The sequence below is a fragment of the Bufo bufo genome, chromosome 2 (genome assembly GCF_905171765.1).
Source record: "Bufo bufo chromosome 2, aBufBuf1.1, whole genome shotgun sequence".
Lineage (NCBI taxonomy): Eukaryota > Metazoa > Chordata > Amphibia > Anura > Bufonidae > Bufo > Bufo bufo.
The window spans coordinates 329,120,881-329,143,315 of NC_053390.1; positions in this window are offsets into that span (position 1 = coordinate 329,120,881).

The window sequence follows — 22,435 nt, forward strand, 5'->3', positions numbered from 1 at the left end:
GGGTCAGCATCCGTGATACGGAGTGCACACAGCCAGTGCCTGTATATTGCGGACCCGCTGTTTGTGGTCCGCAATATGGGCACGGGACACACACGCTTATGTGCATGAGCCCTAAGACCGCTGCAGGGAAAATGTATGGCTGGCAATTCACCCTAGTCACACCTTAGCAAAGTCAACTGGGACAAACCCTTTTTACTATAGTATGCTCAGGATAGGTCTTCATTATCAGATCGTCGAGAGTTTAACTCCCGCCACCCCGCTGATCAGCTGTTTGAAGAGAAAGCAGTGCTCATATGTGCTAAAGTGCTATCTTCTCTCGTCTGTTTACCTGCTACCTGCACCAATTGCAGTGGTGGGCAGGTGTAATTACCAGGAGATGTATCACTGCCAATCTGATATTGATGACTTATTCTCAGGATAGGTCATCAAGAGTAAAAAGCGGACAACCCTTTTAAGCAATGGTGTGCTTGTGTGCGGGTATTTACCATACTAGAATACTGTACAAGTACATCAATGTGAATTGCTTCTAAAGAATCACTATAAGGCCCACTTCTCTGTGTACTGGAAATACTATTTAACCAGTAACTGCCATGACGTTTTAAGCATTTTATGTATTAAACCCCATTAAACTATAATTATATGTGCATGGTTCAGTGATATATGCAGCTGTAGACACGTGTCCTGTGTTTGTCTCTAGCATTATTGGGTATTATATTTTATTGTCCAGTTCTCCCTGTGCAATTTGTTCTTCTATTTCAGCCGCAGTTGCTGCATTATTGATCTCACAGATATGGTTTAAAAAGCATTTAGGTATGAGCAATTAGTTTGTGCTTAATGTAAAATGTCAAAACACAGCTATCGATCTGCTAATTGATCAATGGCTTCATTATTTCTTTCATATTTTTATATGCATGTGAAATCCAGCCAAGATAAAGCCAGGCTATAAATAAAATAGGAAAGATAAAAAATAATAATAATAATAAAAATGATAGGATTTGTAGAGGTGAAAGTATACACACTAAAACTTTTGATCTTTCCATATACTAACGTATCCCACACATCATGAAAATGAGTAATATTATACATTATTGAAAACAAGTACAGTATATGCCATACTGGGTGAATGGAAATTCTTTGTATGTGGGATATTTTTTATTCTTTACAATGAAATGGAAGACATATGCAAAAATAATAAAGACCGATACATATGCATGAAGAAAAGTTTTTTTTTGCTATTGTCACTTCTATCATTTATATTATTACACCCCTTGTCTAATGTTTTCTTGATGTGAGAGTTCTTCAAATGCAATAATGCCATCTCATCTCAATCAGTGCATTTTTTTAATACTGTAGGGGAATGTATCCAACAAGCAAATTATATACAGTATAATTGTGCAAAAAAAAACAAACAACAACAAAGTACAATTGCTTCTCTAAAATCATTACTGATCATGCCTGAATGCTCCAGACCTGCAAGCTGCCAAAACACACTTATCAAACACTGACCAAAACATTGATGTGTGACTAATACCTATGGCATCATGCACAAGTCCATTGTGTGTATGAGAACTAAGAATTCTATGGCTTGGAAAACCTGATTGTTATGGTGCTGATTGCATTGTGGTATGGATCTGACTAATTTAGGCTAAACCAGGGAGTCATACAGAGGTTGGCAGAATAATCAGAGGTGTAGAGAGAAGCAAAGAACAGGCAAAAGCTAGAATTATGGATCCACAAGTACCTGACAGAAGTCCAAAGGGCGATGCAGGGAAAATGTCAGAGGTAAAACTAGGTCAGCAACAGAAGTGAAGTCGTAATCTAATCGAATTGCAAAGAGCAGAGACTGAAGAGAAATCTATATTTGTTCGGCAAATGCTGGTTTGATACTTGGTTTGCTGCCCAAGATACTGTATACTCAGCAACCCGATGATACAGAGAGGTGCAGCCCTCCAGGGAACATAATGTAGCCCAAGAGAGGGAGTTCTTGACACTCAAACATTTCTTCAGCTTGGTACACAAGGTTTTTTCCCCCACAGAGATGGAGTAAAACAGAGCAAACATAGACCCAGTAGATCACATGAACCACCGCAGGAGCATTGAAGAAGCTTAAGGGCATCACAAGGTATTCATGTATTGAATGTGGTCTTCCATTCTACACCCTCTTCAATTCAGATGAGGTTAAAGTCACCTCATGATTTAGAGAAGAAATGAACTTCACTGATACAAAGAATTCTGAGAAGTGGCAATAGACAGTGATCTTTCGCTATGATTTTATTTAATAACCAATAATTATTGTATGTTCTGAGAGAGCCAGCTTTCTTGTTCAAAAAGAAGTATCCTTCTGCAACTAGGGATGGATTTAATTATGGAGCCCATGAAGGAAGCTTGACATCACACAGAGGAGAAGCAGGATCAGAGCTTCTGTGCAGTAGAGGAGGAGGACACTATTGGTTGCTTACTAACCATCCGCTTTCAGGAACAAACTACCTCCAGGGCTGCAGGGAGCCAGGATAAATAAGCGACACAAAAAGACTAAAAGTTGCGCAAGAATGGATGGGGTTGGGGGGGAGGTTTGGCAAACCCCTTCACTTGGCTGACTTATAAAGGGAAGCTTACTTAACTGCTCCCTAGCGCTAGCTCCCCTCTCCTTATCCTCCAAGCCTGCAATGCTCCCCTGGGCTACCTGCATGTAAACAGCCAATTTGACATTGCTGCAGCCAATCAATGGCTGTGGAGGAGACTGTCTCCCCTTGCGTCATGTGACCATTTGTCATGACGCATAACCTCTGTAAACTTGTCCAGATTGGACCATTACATCTAGTCTATCAATTACAAACAAGGTATCGCAAAGAAACACATCTAATTGTAATATTTCCTGGTGTAAATAGTCAGGGCAGCACAACGATAGAAAACTCGAATGACAAGGAAAGAGGTTTCAGGTCAATGAAAGAGATTGGGGTTCCCTGCAGATGCCCTCCCCTCCCAGCAAAATACTGTATATAAACTGCCTTCTTTTAAAACAATAAAACCTGGATCTGCATCAGCTCAACTAATTTCTTAAACAATATTTGAGTTGTGGAAAGTTTGGGAATAGAAAACAACATTATTCCATACTCTGAAATCACCTTATTTTTTAAACTTGGGATAATATGTTTTAGATATTTTAGGAAGCACATATTAAGTTACAGTTATTAGATTTCTCTTATAGTTTTGTATTTCTTAGATCAATAAGGTGGCATAGTACAATTTTAAGATAGCTAATGTAGCGCTTTAAAAAAATCATAATAAAATATTAGGTTCTCAGATCTCAAATGTCATGTATCGTTTAATGCTCCAGGGTTATCAACTATCTATATAATGTTCTGAAAGGGCAATCTATACATAAATGAAACCTGAGTAGTACTGAAAGCTACCTTTATCTTCTACGTCAATTGGAAATTCACAAATATATATATTTGTGCCTGTCCGCCTTGTCGTTGGCAGACAGGCATAAATAATTTTGTACAAATTGTATTTGCCAAGAATCTCACATTTATGAGCGTAGCATTAACACTAGTATATTTTCTATAGTGCTTACAGCACTATTGTATTTACTTTATTATTTATTTGCAGAGTGATGTTGCATTGTGTTTGTTTTTGCTATACACACACACACACACATATATATATATATATATATATATATATATATATATATATATATTATAATGCATTATCTTTGTGAAAATAACAGATATTGTATTTTGTTTCTAGCATAATAAAATTCAATGTATTAAAGGGAATTTGTTGAAAGCACTGGCCAGAGGCTGGGGAGAGCAGTACAGGCATACATTTGTGAAATATTTACCATCAGGAGTAGTGAGAATATGATCTTTAATTCTGCTAGATTCTGCTGATTCTAGGGTCTCTGATACTTTATTATTGATTCCTTTCCATATTACAGTACCATCAACATTGGCAATCCATATATGACCCAGATTTTATGTACCTGAATCTGCTGCTAATTTCAATGAATAGAGCTATTCACATAGGCGTATAATTACTGTCAGTATTTGAAATCAGCAGCATGTCCAAGTTTGTGCGTATTTGTTTCCAGATACCCACATTACAGTCTATGGAAGTGCATCAAAAATGCAGGGAGGAAAGAACACACATCTAAATCCCGGAGAAATACTGATGACAATACTGATGATATGATGGTAATGGAAAATAAATAAAAAACACATGATTTGAAATTTTTTTGTCACAATGTCCCCCCCAAAATAATTTATAACAGTGATCAAAAAGTTGTACACACCACAAAAATGGCACCAAAAAAAGCTACAGTTCGTCCTGCAAAAAACAAGCCCTCATACAGCTCTGTAGACTGAAATCTAAAAAAAAGTTATGGCAGTCAGAAAATGGAGATGCAAAGAAAATTTTAATTTTTTTAAAAGATTTTTATTTTTTTAAGCATAATGAATAAAAACTGTTTTGGCCAATTTTTGGTATCACCGTAATCGTACTGAGATGTGGAATTAGGAGGTCATGCCATTTTTTTTTTCGCACATTGAACGCCGTAAAGTCAAATCCTCAAAAACCTTGGCAGAATAGTTTTTTTTTTTTTCAATTTTACCCCACAAAGAATTTTTACCCTGTTTTCCAATATAAGACATGATAAATTAAATGGTGCCATTAAAAATATATATCTTGTCCCACAACAAAATAAGCCCTTATATGGCTATGTAAATGAAAAAATAAAAAACGTTATGGCTGTTTAAATGTGGGGGAGGAAAAGTCACTGAGAGGGCCACAGATGCTTAGTTTCATTTATCAACTGCCTCCTGAGTTGTAATAGGGAGAGAACTGCAGCAGAATGGACACGCTCCCTTAGCTGCAGCAGAAAAGACACTCCCATTGAGCTGCCAGCTTGATATAAATCTAGCAGAGCAATGAATGGGGAGATCTCTGGATCCATGTGAGGTACAGGGCTGGTTCTAGTTTTGTTAGAAAGAGTTTGTCATGCACTATATGATCTTTGGTTTTTATTTTTTACATTAGTCATGGGATAACCCCTTTAAGGCAGAATTTGGCAGAATAAAAGTTCACATTCTCACTACTCCTGAAGACCAATTCCCTTAATGTGTATTTTAGGCAATAACATATTTGATTCACCATTATACTAGAAGAGATAAGAGATAATAAGTGTGAAATACTGCATTTCTACAGACTATTTTTTTATCTAGTGTATTTCAGTGAAAAACTACAACTTTATAGTACTCTTAGATCCTTATGTACAGAACCTATGTTTATCCGTTCCTCTTGCAACAATAAAGGCTTTGAATCCTTTATCATCCCTGTGGCTTTTCAGCCACGCCACATCCTGTTTTTCTTTATACATTCTCTTTATCAACACAGGCCATTCTCTGGACCTACAAGGAAGGTGTGCAGCAGCAGACCCCAGCTATTCAAGGCGCGTAGAGTTGTTACGCTCTTAGCACAACACTATAAGATGAGCAGCCGACTGTACCTCTCATATGTACTACATTCTGTATTCCTACATATGATTCATTTCTCTCTCTCTCTCTCTATGTGCACTGACAGTATAGTACACTGTACAGTGGTCCCTCAAGATGCAATGGCCTTGGTATACAATATTTTACATACAATGGTATTTTCTGGGCCATCAAAAGTTGAAACTAGAGTCAATGCCTCCAACTCAGACCCAACCAATCAACATGGCCATTTCACTAGTAAAACACCTGTAATGGTTGACTAGTAGCACCTCTTTACGGCATAGTGTGGTACCGTATTTTTCGCCCTATAAGACGCACCGGCCTATAAGACGCACCTAGGTTTTTGAGGAGGAAAATAAGAAAAAAAATATTTTTAAGCAAAAGGTGGGCTTTTGATGGGTTTTGCATTAATGGTGGTCTGTGCATGACACTATTATGGGGGACCTGTGGATGATGCACTGTCATGTGGGGGATCTGTGGATGGCACTGTTATGGGGGATCTGTGGATGGCACTGTTATGGGGGATCTGTGGATGGCACTGTTTATGGGGGATCTGTGGATGGCACTGCTATGGGGCATCTGTGGATGGTACTGCTATGGGGTGGGGGATCTGTGGATGGCATTGTTATGGGGTGGGGGATCTGTGGATGGCATTGTTATGGAGTGGTGGATCTGTGGATGGCATTGCTATGGGGTGGGGGATCTCTGGATGGCACTGTTATGGGGGGGGGGATCTGTGGATGACACTGCTATATGTCATCCACAGATCCCCCTCATAACAGTGTCCCCCAATACACCGGCCCTCTGCTCACTGCAGTATTTTTAAACATTAATCCTTATCCTGTTAATAAGTTTAACTAAAGCTGCGCTCTCCCCGTTCCCCTGTATCCCCACAGCACTTACGAACAAGCCTCCATAGCAGGCAGAGCGGACGGCAGCAGTAACATCACTTACTGACGTTGTGCGCCTGCTCCGCCTGCTTCGATCATAAAGTGGGAGGAGCAGGCGATCGACGTCAGTGAGGGACGTTACTGCTGCCGTCCGCTCTGCCTGCTATGGAAGCTTGTTCGTAAGTGCTGTACGGATACAGGGGAACCGGGAGAGCGCAGCTTTAGTTAAACTTGATAACAGGATAAGGATTAATGTTTATAAATACTTCGGTGAGCGGCGGGGCCTGGTGTAAGAGTACAGTGACTGCCCCGGGCCATGCCCCTAGTTCCGGACTCCAGCCCCTCCTCTCTCCCGGCTCATACATCGCAGTCTGCAATGTAAAATGGAAGCATTCGCCCCATAAGACGCAAGGGCATTTTCCCCCCACTTTTGGAGGGAAAAAGTGCGTCTTATGGGGGGGAAAATACGGTATGTACAATGGTTGACCCGAAACCAATTAATATTGTAACTATATAACCAGTACAGTGTATTATAGAAGCGATCAAAAGATTGCCTGTTAAAGTCTACTTGTGGGACAAGTAAATGGTTAAAAAAGTTAAATAATGTTTTACTAAATAAAAAATCTTTAAGTTAAAAAAATACCTTATTTCATTGAAGATAGAATAAAAAAAAGCTTTTCAATGGAAAAAATTGCAAAAATGAAATACCCTCCACATATTTGGTATCGCCGCATCCGTAATGACTTGTACTCAATTATCATGTAATTGTACCCACATGGTGGAAGCTGTAAAAAAAAATGCCAAATTTGCTGTTTTTTTGCTTATTTGCCACCAAAAAAATGGAATAAAAAAGTTATAACTCTTGGAATGTGACAATGATATAAAATGCCTGGTCATTAAGACCCAAAACAGGCTGGTCATTAAGGGTTTAAATAAACTTATTGCACATAGGACTGCATATTAGTGATGATCGAGAATACCGCATGTGCTCGAGCGCAATGCTCGAGTCACCGCCCCGCACGTTTCTTGGCTGCTATGCAGCCAATAAACGTGCAGGTAAGTACTGCCATCACTGTATTACTAGTAGCCATGTTGGCTGCTGACATTACAGTGATTGGCTGTCCGGAACGCATCATCGGGTGCTAAATAAGTACCCCATGACGCATGTTCGGCTCATTCTTAGTCAGGGAGAGCTGTGCTGAGGAAGTCCTTTTAAGGACTATTGTGTGTGGCAGCAATATCTATTTTTAAATAGTGTACAATAGTTAGGCCTCTGCAGACAGCAACATTAGCTGCGACACATCTCGAGTGTAAAGTGTGTGCATCCCAAAAAAATCTGTGACATCCAGTGTACTTTTTGCGTAGACGGTGTCCGCTGTGGACAGCGACATTATCTGCGCCACATCTCCAGTGTAAAGTGTGCTCATCCCCAAAAAATCGGACATCCAATGTACTTTTTCCGTAGACGGCGTCCGCTGCGGACAGTGACATTAGCTGCGCCACATCTCCTGTGTAAAGTGTGCGCATCCCAAAAATATCTGTGACATACAGTGTACTTTTTCAATAGACAATGTCCGTTTCTGACAGTGACATAACCATGCCACATCTGCAGTGTAACGTGTGCACTGAAAAAATGTATCTGTGACATACAGTGTCCATTTTCTGTAGACGGTGTCTGCTGTGGACAGTGACATTAGCTGCGCCACATCTACAGTGTACTTTTTTGCTTTCTCCTGTGTGACATTTCCACATACCAAATACCTTTTAAAATTTGTTTGCGCACTGTACGCGTGACAGACTTTCAATCATATATAACATTTAATATGAAGAAGGCGAGCAGTAAGGGACATGGCAGTGGCCGTGATGCTGATGGTGCACGCAGAGGCCATGGCCTGGGCGCGGTGAAACTGTCCCTGCTGCCAGAGCACAAGAAAAACAATCATCCATGATACCTAGCTTCATGTCCCAGTTTGCAGGGCGGCGCAGGACACCATTCTTGAAGTCAGACCAGTGCGACCAGGTGGTCAGTTGGATTGCAGCAGATAATGCTTCCAGTCGGTTAAGCACCACCCTGTCTTCCACCAAGTCCAGTCTCAGTAGCCAAGAGTCTGTTCAACCTAATCCTCACCCTGATCCTCCTTCCTCCCACCATGGAGAGTCTGGGCAAACAAGTGATCCCACACTCGAATATTCCGAGGAGCTCTTTTCAGCGCCATTCCTTGATTTGACTCTCTCGCCAAGCACCCTTGAAGAGGAACAGATCTTGTGCCCTGATTCCCAAACTCTTGAGCATCCATAATCGCAAGAAGATGACGGTCGGGAACGGCAAAGTTTAATGAGGTGGATGATGATGAGACATAGTTGCCAATAACTCAATGGCAATTACTGTCTCAAGAGGTTGATGAAGAAGATGAGACACAGTTGTCAATCACTGAGGTAGCGGTTAGGTCAACAAGTCAGGAGGATGAGCAGAGTGAGGAAGTTGAAGAGGGGGTGTTGGACAATGAAGTCACTGACCCAACCTGGGAAGGTGGAAAGCCGAGCGAGGAAAACAGTACAGAGGTGGAGGGATCTGCTACACCGCAAAAGGCTGGAAGAGGCAGTGGGGTAGCAAAAGGGAGAAAGCAGGCCACACCAAACAGGCCCGCAACTGTTCCACAGAGCACCCCCTTGCGGAAATCTCCCTTGCCAAGGGGTAGGTGTTCCGCAGTATGTAGCACATGGCATCCAAGCACCGTAATAAGTTGGACGAATGCCTGGGTCCACAATCTGTGTCCGCGGGTCACACCACTGCCTCCTCTTCCCCTGTGTTACATGCTGGCCAATCCCCTGTTGAAGGCACAGGCCCGGATGCCTCCTGCCCTGCACCTGGACCTTCGCAAGCACCATCAGCGGCCACATCCACTTCCGTGTCCCAGCGCAGCATCCAAATGTCCTTACCTCAGGCATTTGAACACAAGCGCAAATACCCAGCCACCCACCCACAGGCCATAGCTCTAAATGCGCAGATTTTTAAATTACTGGCCCTGGAAATGCTTGTGGACACTGAGGCCTGATGTCGGCAGCTATCCCGCGTTATCCAGCCGCCACTATTTCGCAAGGTGTGCCGTGCCCGCCTTACACCAACATGTGTCCTGTAACATCACACGTGCCCTGACCAACGCAGGGAAGTTCCTCTTAACCACGATTACATGGACAAGTGCATTCGGCCAGGGACCCTACATTTCCCTGACGGCACACTAGGTGAATGTCGTGGAGCCCGAGAGTGAGTCGTACCCTGGGATGGCACAGGTGCTACCGACGTCAAGGATTGGGGGCCCTAATTCCATCAGGGTTTCCGCCACGACCTACATTAGTGGCTCCAACCCCCACTTTTGCTCCTCTGCCTCCTCCACTTTCACCACCGAATTATCCACGTGCAGCACCAGTCAGTCATCAGTCGATAGCTGGAAGCAGTGTAGCACTGCAGTGGGGATGCGGCAACAGGCCGTGCTGAAGTTGATATGCTTAGGGGACAAACAGCACACCGCCGCAGAGCTGTGGCAGGGGATAAGAGACCAGACTGAGCTGTGGCTCTCGGCACTCAACCTAGAACCAGGCATGGTTGTGTCTGATAATGGCCATAACTTGGTGGCGGCTTTGGAGCTTGGCAAGCTCACACTTATCCCATGCCTAGCCCACATATTAAACTTAGTGGTTCAGCGGTTTCTCAAAACCTACCCCAATTTGCCTGAGCTACTGGTGACGGTGCGCCGTGTGTATGCACATTTCCGAAAGTCATCGACAGTTTCAGCCGGTCTGTCAACTGAAATTTGTGAGCAGCAGAGGCAGTAGTGAAATACCAGCTGCAACATGGTCGTCGCCTTTCCAGTCAGCTTCCGCTCTTCACAAGCGAGTAGTGGGCATGGATGTCTGACCTCTGTGAGGTTTTAATAAACTTTGAGGAATCAACACAGATGGTGCTCATTGCTTTGCATGTGGAAGAGGTGGAATTGGGGGAAGACATTACACAGGGTGATAGCCAGACCACCCTCAGTTCGTATTCTCAGCGCGAATTGGATGATGAAAAGGAGGAGGATGAGGATGAGGAGACGGTTGCCTCCACTACAGAGGGTAGTACCTATAGAAGTTTAATTTCACCTGTTCTGCGTGGGTGGGCAGAAGAGGAGGAAGAGCATGAGGAGATTGAGAGTGATCCTTCTGATGACGACAGTGAAGTCTTGCCTGTTGGTACTCTGGCACACATGGCTGACTTCATGTTAGGCTGCCTTTCCCGCGACCCTTGCGTTATACGCATTTTAGATAAACGGATTACTGGATGTTTACCCTTCTCGACCCCTTCTACAAAGAGAACTTCTCATCTCTCATTCCTCTGGTGGAGAGGACGAGTAAAACGGTGCAATACCAGAAGATCCTTGTTGAAAAATTGCTCCAAAACTTTTCATCTGACAACGCTACCGGCAGAGTCCGTATTTCCTTAGCCAACCGAGGAGGGGAGACAAGAGGAACACACAGCAGTTCCAACAGAAGCAGGGCAACACTCTCCAAAGCCTGGGACAGTTTCATGACACCCCGCCAGCACCCTCACCCTGATGCGCGGCCTAGTGTCACAAGGGGGAAAAATTTTTGAAAGACGGTGAAGGAGTACAAAACAACCGTGTCAGCGTCCTCAATGATCCCTCAGTGCCTTACAACTACTGGGTGTCAAAGCTGGATACATGGCACAAACTGGTGCTCTATGCCTTGGAGGTGCTGGCCTGCCCTGCCGCCAGCGTTTTGTCTGAGCGGGTATTTAGTGCTGCTAGTGGCATTATAAAAGATAAGCGTATCCGCATGTCAACTGAAAATACTGACAGGCTGACTATTATAAAAATGAACAAGGCCTGGATTGCCCATGACTTCTCGATTCCACCAGAGGAAAGCTGATGAACATAAAGGCACTTTAAATGTGTTGTTTTAATGTACTGAATACACTGTATTCCCATGCACCCCTTCCACCACAAACAAGGGTATATGGTTGAATCTTCCTTTTCTCATCCTCCTTCTCCTCTTCCATCATATCAACATGCTTATTCGTCGCATATAATGCCCTCGCATATATGCCCTTCGCATATATAATCTTTTACAGGGTCAGCTAACCTGCAGGCCCGCACCTAAAATCTTTTACAGGGTCAGCTCACCTGCAGGCCCGCACCTAAAATCTTTTACAGGGTCAGCTCACCTGCAGGCCCGCACCTAAAATCTTTTACAGGGTCAGCTCACCTGCAGGCCTGCACCTAAAATCTTTTACAGGGTCAGCTCACCTGCAGGCCCTCACCTAATTATACCTAATAGGTAATTTGAGCGCATGCTGCCTTGCTTGAATGTGGTAGACGTAGCCATTTCTCAGGCTCCCTCTCTGGAATCTAACACTGATTCACCGTTACCTGTGGTCACCATGGTTTGCACTGAAAATAACATCGAATGTTGATAGGGCAGATATTCGAATAAATCGTCACCGTCACGGGGATGTGCGATTGGCCTCAGGTTATCTAGAGTCACCAAAGCGGCAGAAGGCCCACGCCTATAATGTTTTAGATGGTCAGATCAGCAGGCCCTTGCTCCAAATGTTTTTGAGGGTCACCAGCAGGCCATCAATCATAATTTTTCAAGGCTGTGTATGATGCCCTCCTTTATGTGTAACAAATAGTGTATTGGAGTGCTGGTTGCTTGTAATTTTTGGCAGCCCTTTCACTTAGTGAAAAGGGTTTATGAGTGTTGGAGTTCCACTACATGAACAATTGTACCACAATGTGAATGAGGCCCTCCTTTATGTGATATACAGGTTGTATCGGAGTGCCGCTTCCTTGTAATTTTTGGAAACACTTGCACTTTATATACAAGTAAATGTACAGGAAAGAATGTTTCCTAACACTTTTTCCTCTAAAATAGATTTTATCTTCGGTTTTGTGCGTATTATTGTCAGTCTATAAAAGTGGTGTACTACTCGGACAACATCACTCGCAGCCGCGACCTGGGAGTCTAAGATGCATCCAGACATCCTCCCCATGCTGTTCCTGAACCATTTCGGTGGTGTTTTTATCAATTTCTGACCTTTTCCTATGAACCAGGCACCATCCCCTCTCCAGAGCAGGGGGTGCCTCATATTTCTATACCAACCTCAGTTCATTTTCTTCTGTTCAAGAAAAATGCTGTTATACATCAGCCTGAGCAAATTAAGAAAAGGCGATGCTAAGTGTTAAAGGAAAAGTATTATGTTTCAGTTGCAACATTTTACGTTGTAATTACATGACAGGGAAAGTCACATGTGACATGTCAGAAAATTAATTGAGACAGTCAATTTAAAAGACAGCCATGTCTCAGGACTTTACCGTGGCACCACATAACTGGAAAATTATAGGAAGTATTCTTTGTGAAAGTCTAGGAAGTTTTTAAAGCATGGTTTGTCTTAAAATATAACTAAAATGATAAAATGAGACCTTAACTTTAATTATATTTTACAGAATTTGGAATTTCTGTTAATATAGTAAATGGGGTTTGGTAAACAATTTAGGATTCAAGTTAAGCTCAAGCCCCTCCATCTTATTTCAAACAAAAAATGCAGAAACAAACAATGGCACAGTCTTTATGTGGTAAGGGTCCTTGCTCCCTTTTAGAGAAATAGCCAGTACCTTCTCAATGTCTATGCCAAATCTATACTGAGGAGATTATTTGAAGTCAGTTTTGCCTTAATCTGGGCTGAAATACTTTGTGCCTTATTTATGATACATTGCATGGTGTTTATTCATTTGGGCATATCAACACATAAACCAAACTTTTGTCTAGAACTGCTGTTCCAGTTTTCTGTGCCACCCCCTGCAGGATTGACTTTGCAACTTTTCTGTGAATCATAAATCTACCTAAAAACGTGGTGTAAGCATAAAACAAAACCACTATCGTACCCCAAAACCAAAGGAAGTCAAACTATCACAAAATTGTGCGCAAGGCACCAAATACGACATCACCTCTGACATTTTGATGCTAAAATACAGGCACACAAAATTTCATAAATGTCCTTGCCGCTTTTTCTTTTTTGTTGCATTACAACCTGGAATAAAAATGGGTTTATTTTTTATTTTTTTACCATTTGATGTACAAAACATGCCTCCAACCTTGAGGGCAAAATACTTTTAATGTGACAAAAACAATAATTAAAGGGGTTGTCTCACTTCAGCAAAAGACATTCATCATGTAGATAAAGTTAATACAAGGCACTTACTAATGTATTGTGATTGTCCATATTGCTTCCTTTGCTGGCTGGATTCATTTTTCTATCATATCATACAATTCTCATTTCCATGGTTATGACTAGGGATGAGCGAATTTCATATTTTGAAGTTCCTGTGCAGGTTTGTGTTGTGGTATTTACTGAATTGCGTTATGGATTTCGTTAACACGGACCATAACACAATTCCATGACGGAATGCATAATAGAATGCTTTTAGAGGCATTCCGTTATTTATTCCATCATAATAGAAGTCTATGGCCTGCATAACGGATCCTTCCGGTTTCCGTTATGCTGGAGTCCTCTCCTGTATAATGGAAACTGGACGGATCTGTTATGTAGGCCATAGACTGCATAACCATATGAAATTCGCTCATCCCTAGTTACGACCAACCTGCAATCCAGAGTCCCATGGCACGCCACTCCCACTTTCTTAGACTTGGTGTAAGCAGGGAGAAGTCGCAGAAGGTCCTTTGCATCACAATCTGCGCCAGAAATACACCTAATTTAGGTGTATTTCTGTTTAATAAATGACTCCCACATTTTTTTGTCATTGGACTGTAAGAATTTAGACTATTTCATCAGGTTCATTACAGTAGTCTAAGTTATTATTGATTTTAATTTCTGGTTGTAATGCAACAAATCAAGAAAACACCAAGGGGTTGAATACTTTTGCAAAGTAACATATATAAAAAAAATAAGTAACGGAATATTGGACTTAGAACAGCGACATGGTGTTTAAAGGTGGAAATCCACTTTAATGTGGAGGAAACTGATTTCCCACTTGATATTTGTGAACTGACATGCCATAGCTCTCAGTTATACTACAGACCACTGGTTGTGTGGCATGTGTACCTGGCAATATTACTGCACAACAGGTAAATATGTTAAATGAGCCATTCTTGTTGTATTGTTTAAAGGGCATCTGTCAGCAGATTTGTACCTATGAAACTGGCTGACCTGTAACATGTGCGTGTGGCAGTTGAAGACATCTGTGTTGGCCCCATGTTCATATATAGCCCCATTGCTCAGAAGAATGTTTTACTATATGCAAATAAGCCTCTAGGAGCAATAGGTTCATTGCTATTGCAGAGAGAGCTGAGCCCATTGCTCCTAGAGGCTAATTTGCATATATTAAAACTTCAATCAGATGCCTTCAGCTGCCAAGCACAGATGTAACAGGTCATCCAGTTTCATGGGTAAAAATCTGCTGACAGATGCCCTTACCCCAGGCCAAGCACGGCAACTGAAAAGTAACCACTAGGACCTCCAAACAATGGTGGCAGTAAGATCATTCCATACTTACAGTACCTTGCAGTTTGGTTTATCATTATGTCTTGTGTTGTCATTTTTGCTACTGTTGAAACTTAGATTTAAGCTCTTGATGTGGGAAATCCTATGTTTTTATTAGTATATCAGTGTATGAACCCTAAGAATATTTTACATAGTGCATTACACTGGATGCCATGTCTCATGTCTTATTAGGACAACCACTTTTCAAAAAGAAGCCGATCTGCAATTATCCGTTATCAACAGGGAAGCTAAAGCCAGCCACAAAATTCTCTTCAATTGGCCATGACAGGGGAATTGCAGGATTATGTGCTAGCCATTGAAATGAATTGCTGTCTGTGCGCGTATTGCTTAGATCTGCAGTGAGGGAGTCCCAGGCAAGTGGTTAAGATCTGCAGTGGTTAAGAGCATGGCAAGTGCTCTGCAAACAAATGTGGATAGGGAAATGACTTAAAATAACATAAAATACGTAAAAAAAAAAAATAATAATCTTGATCTAGGAGGACCAGGTCCATATGGAGTAGGAGGTTGAGGAGGCGGTGGATGTGGCGGTGTAGGTGGAAGTGGAGGTGGAGGAGGAGGAGGTAGCCTACACTGCTTTTTGGTTTAAATTTTTATTTTATTTTATTTAAATTAGGGTACACCCCAAAACATTGGGAAATATAACCCTCCAGTCGTGCTAAACACACGTTCAGACAATACACCGGCTGCAGGGCAGGCCAACACCTCCAAGGCGTAAAGGGCAAGCTCAGGCCATGTGCCCAATTTGGAGACCCAGAAGTTGCAGGGGCTGACCCCTGTCAGTTAATTCGTGTAGGTGTGTGCATACTTACTGCCCCACCATGTCGCGTGTCCCCGTGATGTTCACGATCCAATTTGATATCTGCTCTATCAACTTTCAATGTTCTTTTGTGCGCCTACCATGGTGATCACGCGTGGCGGGGAATAAGGGTTCCAGGCCGGAGAGGGAGCGTGAGAAAAAGAGACCAAATTTAAGGGATATAAATGTATACATTTTTTTGGGGATCGAGCAGAAATGTGGGAAAAGCTATTGAGGCGCAAATGTGGGACAAATTACAGAAGCCCAAATGTGGGCCAAAAGAGTCAAGCGGAATTGTGGAAAAAGCTATTGAGGCGCAAATTATGGCCAAAAGAGTATAGCGGAAATGTGGTACAACTTGTTTAAGTTTAAGCATTGAATCAAAGGAGGTGGCGCGCATCAATTAAAGAAGCATTTCAGAAATTTTATTCCCTGTCACCTATGCAGAGCAGGGGTTTATTCACGTCTAAAATTGTATAATGTCAACCCAAGAATGTAACAGAAAAATTACAGAAATGTATTAACCTGTTTACTTGGTAGAGCAGGGGTCTATGACAGAAAACAATTGTTTATTGTCACCCGAAAATGTTAAATAAAAATTATTGAAATTTATTAAGCTGTCAACTAGGTAGAGGAGTGGTACATCACACCAAAAAATTGCAAAATTTCACCCGAAAATGTAACTGACAATTTTTTTTTTAACCGGCCTACTAGATATAGCAGTGGTACTATACACCCAAAAATTGGTGAATTTCACCCGAAAATGTTAATGACAATTTTTATTTATTTTTTAACGGGCCTACTAGGTATAGCAGTGATACTATACACCCAAAAATGGGTTAATTTCACCAGAAAATGTAACAGATAATTTTTTTAATTTATTTTACCGGTCTAATAGGTATAGCAGTGGTACTATACACCCAAAAATTTGTGAATTTCACCCAAAAATGTAAATGACAATTTTTATTTATTTTTTAACCGGCCTATTAGGTATAGCAGTGGTACTATACACCCAAATATTGGTTAATTTCACCAGAAAATGTTAATGACAATTAATTTTATTCTTTTAACCGGCCTACTAGATATAGAAGTGGTACTATACACCCAAAAATTGGTGAACTTCACCCGAAAATGTTAATGACAATTTTTATTTATTTTTTAACGGGCCTACTAGGTATAGCAGTGGTACTATACACCCAAGAATTTGTTAATTTCACCATAAAATGTTAATGACAATTTATTTTTATTTTTTTAACCGGCCTACTAGAAATAGCAGTGGTACTATACACCCAAAAATTGGTTAATTTCAGCAGAAAATGTAACAGATAATTTTTTTAATTTATTTTACCGGTCTAATAGGTATAGCAGTGGTACTATACACCTAAAAATTGGTGAATTTCACCCGAAAATGTTAATGACAATTTTTTTTTTTAACCGGCCTACTAGGTATAGCAGTGGTACTATACACATAAAAATTTGTGAATTTCACCCGAAAATGTAAATGACAAATAAGTAATATGATATAAAATAAAACATGTACAAAAAAAAAAAAAATTAGATTTATGAGGTGGAGTTCCATATCGAGTAGGAGTTTGAGGAGGCGGTGGACGTAGCGGAGTAGGTGGAAGCGGCGGTGGAGGAGGACGAGATAGCCAACAAAAGTTTTTGGTTTTAATTTAATTTTTTAAAATTAAGGTACACTCCAAAAGAGTGTGAAATATCCAAAATACAAACATGAGCAATTGCGCTGCAGTATAACAATGGCTGGTTAGTGCCGGTATACATGTCTATTCTGCACAAGGTACGGACAAGTCCTGAGGGATCCATGCCTGGTTCATTTTAATGAACTTGAGCTTGTCCACATTGGCTGTGGACAGGCGGCTGCGCTTGTCTATGATGACGACCCCTGCTGTGCTAAACACATGTTCAGATAATACACTGGCTGCAGGGCAGGCCAGCACCTCCAAGGCATAAAGGACAAGCTCTGGCCATGTGCCCAATTTGGAGACCCAAAAGTTGAAGGGGGCAGACCCGTCATTCAGTACGTGTAGACGCGTGTACACATACTGCTGCACCATGTTGGTGAAATGCTGCCTCCTGCTAAGACGTTCCATATCAGCTGGTGGCAGTGCTGGTTGTTGTGGCGTGCTGACAAAGTTTTTCCACATTTTGCTCATGCTAATCCTGCCTTCTGAGGTGCTGGCGGTGCCCCAGCTGCGTTTGGCGACCTCTTCCTTGTCCTCTGCTTTCGCCTTGTGCTTCCACTGTCCCCCCGCCACGGCTGGGCACGACGTACTGTGGGACAGCCACCGCCGTAAGGCCTTTAAAACTATCCGTCTCCACCAGACGGAATGACAGCATTTCAAAGGTCAGTAATTTTGAAATGCTGGCATTCAGCGTTTGGGAGATGGAGAGCTGAACGCTTCAGTGGGACATTGTGGAGATGCTTGGTGACCCAGGTATTGGTGTTGCTGGCAGATCCTCTGTTTGCGGGGTGGCAGGTGGCACTGTCACTCCAGAGGTGGATAAAGAGGCCGCGGCAGAAGAGGAAGCAGGAGGAGCCAGAGACCTTTCTTGTGCTCAGGTTGAGAACGTTTATGCCTCGCTTCAGGCTCTGATTGCACAGCGTGCAAACCACTCGTGTCTTGTCGTCAGCACATTGTCTGAAAAACTGCCACGCCAGGGAACTCCTTGCAGCTGGCTTTTGTGTGCTCGGTCCCTTTCTGCGGTGGGCAGTAGGAGGCGTACTGTCTAGAGGACGGCCGCTCCGCTTTTGCACCCTGCTCCCTCTTCTGCTGTGCTGGTGGCTCTGTGCGACCACCGCCTCTTCCTCGGAACTACGTAGGTCACTCCCATGACCTTGATTCCATGTGGGGTCGAGGACCTCATCGTCCTTCACATCATCTTCCACCCAGTCTTCACCCCTGCCTTCCTTGTCAGTCTGCACACTTTCGAAAGCCCCAGCAGTTGGCACCTGTGTTTCGTCATCATCCGAGACATGCTGCGATGGTCCTCCCATGTACTCATCTTGAAAGATAAGTGGTTGGGCATCGGTGCACTCAATCTCTTCCACTTCTGGGGCAGGGCTAGGTAGATGGCCCTGGGAAACCCTGCTAACAGAGTCATCAAAAAGCAGAAGAGACTGCTACATGACTTGGGGCTCAGACTGCTTGGCTGATTTGCAAGAGGGTGAGGTGAAAGACTGATGGACATCGGCTGCAGGTGCCAACTGTGGTCTTTTAGCAGGAGACTGGGTGAAAGACAATGTGAAGGAACTGGATCCACTGTCAGCAACCCAATCTACTATCGCCTGTACTTGTTCAGGCCTCACCATTCGTAGAGTAGCATTAGGCCTAACCAAATATCGCTGCAGGTTTTGTCGCCTACTCGCACCTGAGGAAGGGGTTTTACTTGTGCGTGTAGCTGGCACAGATCGACCACGTCCTCTCCCTGCAACAGGAGCTCCACCAGCAGCACCACGACCTGGGGCACGTCCCTTATTTGACGCTCTCCTCATATTTTTCTAATTTAGGATCTTGCCCTAAATGGGTGTTTAATTGTTAGTAGAATATAACGACAGTATGTAAAGGGTGTATCTCACACGGCCTGAACCAGACTAGGCCTCAATGGAAGATTTTTTTGCCCAAAATGACTGTATTTCAAATGCCTGAATCAAACCCCTGTATGTAGAGGGTGTATCTCACATGGCCTGAACCACTGTAGGCCTGAATTAAACATTTCTTTGCCCAAATTGGCTGAATTTCAAATGGCTGTATTTAAAATGCCTGATTTAAACCCCTGTATGTAGAGGGTGTATCCCACACGGCCTGAACCAGTGTAGGCCTGAATTCAATATTGGTGCACCAAATGGCGGTATTTCAAATGCCTGAATCAAACCCCTGTATGTAGAGGGTGTATCTCAAACGGTCTGAAATAGTGTAGGCCTGAATTAAATATTTATTTGCACAAAATGGATGTATTTCAAATGGCTGTATTTCAAATGCCTGAATCAAACCCCTGTATGTAGAGGGGGTATCTCACAGGGCCTGAACCAGTGAAGGCGTTAATTAAATATTTCTTTGCACAAAATGGATGTATTTCAAATGGCTGTATTTCAAATGCCTGAATCAAACCCCTGTATGTAGAGGGGTATCTCACAGGGCCTGAACCAGTGTAGGCCTAAATTAAATATTTCTTTGCCCAAAATGGCTGTATTTCAAATGGCTGTATTTTAAATGCCTGAATCAAACCCCTGTATGTAGAGGGAGTATCTCACAGGGCATGAACCAGTGTAGGCCTAAATTAAATATTTCTTTGCCTAAAATGGCTGTATTTTAAATGGCTGTATTTCAAATTCCTGAATCAAACTCCTGTATGTAGAGGGAGTATCTCACAGGGCCTGAACCAGTGTAGGACAAAATTACATATTTCTTTGCCCAAAATGGATGTATTTCAAATGGCTGTATTTCAAATGCCTTAATCAAACCCCTGTATGTAGAGGGGGTATCTCACAGGGCCTGAACCAGTGTAGGCCTGAGTTCAATATTGTAACCCAAATGTATTAAGGGTGTATCTCACAATGACATCTGCATCAAAGGCTGCCAACTAATTTTTTTGTGCCCAAACGAGTGTTTGTTTAACAACTGAATTTGACAGAAGTATATAAGCCTGTAATTTCACACGTGCTGATGCTGCAAGGCCTGAATATACTGTAGTGTTTTTTGTAAAAAAAATTCTGTTTTTCAAACCCCAGAAAATGATGGGTGTATTTTTAGCTTAAATTGCACACTGACTAATCAAGATGTTGTAGATTGCCAAAAAAGTGCTTTTTTTGGTAACAGAATATGAAAGCTGTATATATTAAACTTGAATTTAACACTTGCAGATCTGGAAAATACAGTTTTTTTTTTAAAAAAGTGTGTTTTTCAAACCCCAGAAAATGATGGGTGTATTTCTAGCTTAAATTGTCCACTAACTAATCAAGATGTTGTAGATTGCCAAAAAAGTGTTTTTTTTGGTAACAGAATATGAAAGCTGTATATATTAAACTTGAATTTAACACTTGCAGATCTGGAAAATACCGTTTTTTGAAACAAAAGTGTGTTTTTCAAACCTCAGAAAATGATGGGTGTATTTCTAGCTTAAATTGCACACTGACTAATCAAGATGTTTATGTTTTCCCCAAAAAATTGTGATTTGCAATGTCCCAAAAGCTCAGATGCAGTGCTGGTGCACTGAGCTTGCATAAAATAGCCGCCGCCGTCACCCACCTAACAAACAGAATTATAAAAGTTTTATTTTTTTGGTCAATGGGCTCAGGGCAGATTCTGTAGATCGCTGAGTTAGATTCTCTCCTATTCTCTCCCTGAAATCACAAGTCCAGCAGCATCCTCTCCCTACACTTGTAACAGCAGAGTGACGTGCAGCGCTACGTGACTCAAGCTTATATATAGCCTGGGTCACATGCTGCTCTGGCCAATCACAGCCATTCCATTAGTAGGCATGGCTGTGATGGCTTCTAAGGTCAGAGAGTTAACCGCTTGTTGATTGGCTGCTCTGCAGCCTTTCAAAAAGCGCCAAGAAAGCGTCGAACACCGAACCCGAACTTTTACGGAAATGTTCGGGTTCGGGGTCCAAAAATCCTAAAATTCGGTACGAACCCAAACTTTACAGTTCGGGTTCGCTCAACCCTACTTATCACGTATATCTACCTGACCAATATTATCTTTTATATATATCTTATATATATCTATATATTTTTTATTCTTTTTGGCGACACGCCACTTTCTTATGATAAACTATTACTTTATTATTTTTTTTTACTATTTAGTGCTATTCACTAGAGATGAGCGAATTGAAGTTGACGAAGTGGAATTCGTTCCAAATTTCAGGTTTTATTTGATTTTCACTGAATCCGGATTTCCTAACGTTTCGTGGTAAAGAATCAAATTATTTCCTAAAATGGCTGCTGCACGTGTGAGGACATGGAGCAAGGAAAGCTGGGAAGGCGGGATCACCCATAATGCCATGCATGCAGCCAATCAGCAGCCAGCCAGCCCTGTGATGTCAAAGCCCTATAAATAGCTTCAGCCATCATGGATTCTGCCATTTTCCAGTGTAAGTGCAGTGAGAGACGTCAGCAGGCGCTAGAGACAGTGCTAGGAAAGACTTAATTGTGTGGAAAAAATGATTTACAAGTTCAGGGAAAGATTATTCAAGGTGTAGGGAAAGGACAGGGAGGAATCATTCCACAGCATTTATGTAGAACAGGGTTCAGTAGGGGAGGTTACAGCCTGGGTAATAGGAACAGTCCTATTACACCTTGCTGCACTGACTGGGGATCCAAATTGCAGTTATACAGCTCTGTAATTCCAGCAAACCATTCTTGTTATTGGGGTGTAAGTGCTGTTTGATACAGCCATTAACAGGGTTTATTACAAGGAAATATCTCTACATCTTATTTGCCCTTGTGAGGTACAGTTATATGTTCTAAAGCATTTTTGGCTTGTATTAGTTGGAAAAAAAGGGCTTATTAGCCGTTGTGTGGTGAAGTGTGAAAATTACAGCCCCTTTTGTGGCAAAAGAAAAATATATTTGCCGTTTAGCGGTGCAGTTACACAGTTCCTTTCAAAAGTATTCACCCCCTTGACTTTTTCATGTTTTGTTACATTACAGC